Here is a 5965-nt window from a genome sequence, read left to right as displayed (position 1 = left end):
GAACCGCCGGCGCCCCTCCACCATGGCCTCGAGTTTACCTATCCAAGACCCGTACAATCTCGAACTGATCTTGCGATGGCTCACCTCGCGACTACCGTCGAGCCGCTGACCTTCCGGGTCACCTCCGAAGCCAGTTCTCGCAGGGGCCAAACCACCAAAAACGGCAGAGTCGCCGCTCACGAGCCGCCACCGCGCCTTGAGCCGGCCTTGTCCGCCGGCCTCCACTGGAGCCACACCCGAGTCGCCCGCCGCTGGACTCCGACTTTGTCACAACCCGCCGACCGCCGGCGTCGCCCCTGCGTACGGCCTTGTATACTCGACGTCCGCGCGCTGTTGCCGGGTCACCGCGCGCCCGCGTGCTGCCTCAACCTGCGGCTGTCTCCCCTGCCGCTTGAGCCGCCATCCATACGCCGTCGCCTCGGGCCGGTCCTGTTGCCTCGCCGTACGACCTCTCCCCCGCAGCACCGAGCTGCCTCCGTCTCGCTTCACCTCTGCCGTGAGCTGCGGCCGCGGCGTGTAACTACGAGGGAGCGAAGCCCGCGATCGGTGCGGCGGACTGGCTGCACTGCGCTTGTGCTGGGCACTGAGTGGTGGCTCGTGCTTTGGAGGCGTCAGAAAGAAACCACTCACTGATGCTACTGTCCGGAATAGACACTAACGCGGTTTTAGAATACATGGATCAGAATTAGCGGCAACTAGCACAAAGTATGTCCTCCTAGTCAGAACTTGTCACTGATGCCTCATTAACTAGTAGTTTTGAGGAGGGTAGAGATAAATTTCTAAGGTTGATGGAGTTGCTGCAGACAACAGCATTATATGGTCAAATTAGTCAACCCGGTCAGTGCGTTGTGAAGATTTTTTGGAAAGGGTCTACAAAATGTTATCCATGGATTATTTGGCTGGCAAGGACGCCTCTCTGCAACCATAGAAGATTTCTAGAGATGATTATTAGCAATGATTGGGATTTTGACCATCACCTGGAGGAGGGTATCTGCAGTGATGGATTATATAAAACAACAGAATATACCCGAAGATGGAAAATTGCTGCCTATTGGTCATTCTACGTGAGGAGTGAAAACCATGGATTTGTATGAGACCTCAAGTTGCGAAAAGGGACAGAGGTTGGCTCAAGCTATATGATCAGACGTTTTGCTGTTACGGCCGATTCACAACAACAGCTAACTATGCCTTGTCGCAATGACTGGCGCGACGTCCCAGGAAAAGATCAGAGACGACAAGATTATCTATCATCCAAGTACATCAGGACAATTATTCATCGTCGAAGTGGAGTTATATCGCGGATATGGAGTGCATACCATCATCAAGTTGCACTAACATTTATCCGTGCTGCCGTGCTCAACGGAAGTGCTTATGTTGCCGCCCTTGCGGTCTGGTCTACATCAACACACCGGGCCGCACCTGTCTGCATGGGCTGTTTATTGAGTATGAGCAAGTCACTGCTTGGGTAGCCCGGTTTTCTTTCAAAATGGAGGCAAATTATCATATACTATCAACCGTCGTTTGCACTGGGTGGTTCAATGGGCAGGCGCACAAGTCGCCGCCACTACAGTTTGGTTAACTTCAAATCACCAGTTGGAAGGAACCATTGGCCGAGTTGCTGACACGGCTCATACGGGATCATTTACAACCCGCCGCAGTCACCTCAACCTTCTGTGGATTCACATCGTGCTATCAACACCAATGATATACAAGTCATGCCGGTTTATATCATGGTTAAATATGGGGAATCTCAAGCCAACTCCTCAAGTCGTCTTGAGACTCGGGGGCTACAATGACATGACTCGGGAACTCCGGGTCATTGGAGGGAAGGATAACCCGGTTCCGGAGGCCACAACCATATTGATGAAAATTTAAAGGCCGTCAGAAAATTGCCGGTTCAAATTAAAGATTCCGGTTTAAAATCCGGTTCAAGAGACATCTTTCTCCCGCAAAGCTTTGAAGCTCTCAAATCCGGTTCAACATCCGGTTCAAGAGAAATTTATCTGCCACAAAGTTTTGAAGCTTTCAAATCTGGTTCAAAATCCGGTTCAAGGTAAATTTGTCTATCACAAAGCTTTGAAACTCTCAATATCCGTTTTTTCCAGTTCAAAAAGAATTTATCTCTCGCAAAGTTCGAGTTCTCAGGAAAAATTAAAGGGACCAAAGAGAGTCTGTTACAAAGCACAACTCAAATATAGATACCCTGCTTTAATGACCATTGGGAGCTGATCATATTCGAATTTAGCTTAACCCTTTGGGTGTGACCCTGATCGTATTCGAATCAGAGTCGTTAAATATTCTCATGATCACTAGGGGCTTCCTGTTCAAACATAGGTCGTATTCGAACCAAAGAGAACATAGCTGTCGGTACCCTCTTGATCGGCACACTGCCGAGCTCACTAGGGGGCTTCTTAATCGTATTTGAATCATAGTTCAACCCCTCTTGGGAACCGACGTGGATCGTATTCGAATCAGCGTCGTTAAACAACTCTCAAGGTCATTTGGGGGCTTCCTGTTCAAACATAGGTCGTATTCGAACCAAAGAGAACATAGCTGTCGGTACCCTCTTGATCGGCAACGCCAAACCCACTGGGGGCTATATGATCGTATTCGAATCTTAGCTTAACCTCTTTGGGACGGTTTTCTGATCGTATTCGAATCAGAAGCCTCAAAATTTTTGAAGTCTCTTTTTGCAAATAATTTTTGGGATTTTATTTGAAGCTCTTTTGAACACATCTAAAGTGTATATGAGTGGTTTCTATTTAAACCCGGCTTGATTTTCGATGATAAGTCACCGGCTTATGACAATCATCATCTATGTGGAAGCATTGGCTTCTAAGGATTGGGTTATCACACTTACTGCACAGGTATCATAAGCCGGCAGTACAATTCAATATCACAGGTACGATATTGTTTATACACGATTATGTTTAAACCGGCCCTGGCTATGGACTTTAAGCCGCCGGTATGTTTTGAATTGCGCCATTGGAATCATGCGCGTATCAAAGATTGGGTTATCACCCTTATTGTGCAGGTCATATAAACCGACAATGCAAATTCAATTTCACAAGTATGATATTATAGTTATGTTTCAAAGTTATGATTCATAACAGGCTTATCTGTGACTCCTTTTTTACACATCAGTGGTCATATGTGAGATATTATGACCCGCCCTGCGGTAAACCGCCAAAGGTTCTTGTGATCTACTTGTGTGCAGGATAAGACTATATTTGGGTGGTTACCCGCCCTGGTTTTTGACATTAAGTCGCCAGGGCATATGTTGTTTAAACTCTGCAGGATTTACAGAGCTATGACTTACATAAATGATTAAATTCAAGCCCATCATCATAGATGGAAATTGGTGTCTCAAAAGGGTTATCAATTCTTCATTTTCTCAAAGGCTATAAGCCGCCGGGTTGTACAAATTCCGGCTTACAATGGAGGCGTATTAAATTGCCATCGGCCAAGAGCCGCCGGGTATTTAAACTCCAGATTTACTTATCAACATATGAGGTATTCAAAGTCGCTTTGGCGCAATGGCTATTATTTTATCAATGGATATGATTTATTCTACAATGGAAGGAATAGTCCCGAGTCGCTGCAGGCTTACGACCCGGCACTTGGGGGCTACATTATTCAATGATATTACATCGAATATGTAAGTCCCATGTTACTACCACCATGTACCATGGCACTTGGGGGCTAATGCAAAGTCATTTTTTGCTCAACTTATTAAAGACCCGACTCATCACATTGTAATGAGCCGGCCCTTGGGGGCTACCAATTGCTCCTGTCGAAAATTCAAGGTACACAAGCCTTAATCTATTATATTGAAAGATCCACTACTCAGTTGGTAGAGTACAAAGCTCTTAACCTTGTGGACGTGGGTTCAAGCCCCATGGTGGAGATTACATCATATGCTGTTATTATCAATGAATCATATACAAAGTCCCAGCTCGGTAATATCTTACTGACCCGGCCCTTGGGGGCTATACGTTGCTGGTCAAGTTTACATGATCATATTTACAAAGTCCCTGCTCATTATTGCATAATGACCCGGCCCTTGGGGGCTACACCGGTTGAAGTTTTTATGAGCATAAGGCAATTACAAGTCCCAGGTTGCTGGAAGCATGACAACCCGACACTTGGGGGCTACATATGTGGAATATTCAGTTTATGAATAATTCTCAGTTTGAGTAGACCAGATTAACCCGGTGTCTGCAACAATCATGACCCGGCATCAGTTATTTATAACCCGACAATTTTGGCAATCATCAGCAAGATCTACATCTTTAAGCCGGCTGAATATCAGTTGAATATTTCAAGACCAATATTTTTCTCAAGTCAGAGCATTGAAGGCCGAATCAAATGGATTATTTCTTATAATATTTCTCTACAAGAGCCAATGTCAGCAGTTTGGTTATGAAGCTGGCCTATTGACCCGGATTTTTTAGAAAAAGTGCCTGGATTTTTTGCATTGGCAAGGTTTGGACATATCTGTTAAAAGAGATTTGCTATTAGATCTTGAGTATGCATCCAGGAGGAAAATGACAAGGACTTAAAGATGAGCAGGTGCCGGTTCAGGAAAATATTTAACCCGGAGCACAACCTATCAAGTTTGTTCTTGTGGTTATTTTACAGGATCAGTTTAACATGGATGAATCCAAATTAAACTGGGGGCTAATGTCGGGGATATACCCCGCGGTATGACCCGGCCGGGAGTATGACCCGGCCGGACTTAGCGCTTCATCGTAACCCGACGGAGGATTGGCGACTCATGAGCCTGGCGATTTAATGATGGCCCCGTCGGCGGGTCAGACAGAAGAGTAGGACCAAGGCCCAGAAGGCTGGCTCATGTTATGGTGGGCCGGTTTATGAGGAAAGGCATAAGGAATATTCTCCTACCAAGGAAGCAAGACCCGGACTTGTATTCAACTTGTAAGAAAAGATAGACTAGTCTTAGTCCTACTAGGACTCCGCATGTATCCCGCCCCTCTAACTTATATAAGGAGGGGCAGGGCACCCCAAAGAGGGACAGACAAGCAACGAGAAACAATCTCTAGGGATAGACACAAAGTGCCGGCCAAGCCGGCGACTCCCTCGTGATCATAATGAGACCTAGCCTCAAACAGCATGTAGGGTTGTTACTGGATGATGTTTCCCGGGGCCCGAAGCTGTCTAAATCCTTGTCTTGTGTTGCGTCTCTCGATTCCGCCCAACCCCTCTCAAGCTACCACATAGATGCGCTGGCCTCGGGACTAAGTCCTGACACTAAGGACATCTGCCGTGACAATTCCACGACACAATGGAAAAAGGGCTCCTTCCTGTGGATCTATGCTTGGAGTTATTGTAGGAGAACTCTGCAAGAGATAGAGCCAAATCCCATTGTCCCTTTCTTTCTCCACAAGTGCAATAGATCAGATTACCCACAAACTTGTTCACAACTTTCGTTTGTCCATCTGTTTGTGGATGAGCAGTGTTAGAAAATTTCAATTCAGTGTTGAATTGCCTCCAGAAAGTGAGCCAAAATGCAACAAGAAACTTGCTATAACGGTCTAATACGATGGACCTTGGTACTCCCTGAAGTCTGACAACTTCTCGAAAGAATAGATTTTCCACATGATGATCATCCGTTGTCTTGCGGCATGAGATGAAATGAGCCATCCTAGAGAATCTATCCACGACCACAAACATGACAACACTCCCCCGTCCTGTTCTTGGCAAGCCCAAGATGAAGTCCATAGAGATGTCCTCCCATGGAGCGACATGAATAGATAAAGACATTTATAACCCTATGTTCTGGACTTGGCCTTTGCAGGTTTGGCATATAGGGCATCGCTGAACAAACTTTCCAGCATCCCTCTTTAGTTGTTGCCAAAAGTAGCAAGCTTCCAAGTTAGCGATAGTCTTGTCCCGTCCAACATGGCCACTAAGATCACTTGAATGGAGTTCTCTAATTAGTTTG

This window comes from Aegilops tauschii, chromosome 1 (genome assembly GCF_002575655.3).
Source record: "Aegilops tauschii subsp. strangulata cultivar AL8/78 chromosome 1, Aet v6.0, whole genome shotgun sequence".
In the NCBI taxonomy this organism is placed as follows: Eukaryota; Viridiplantae; Streptophyta; class Magnoliopsida; order Poales; family Poaceae; genus Aegilops; species Aegilops tauschii.
Note: the sequence above shows the minus strand (reverse complement) of the source record.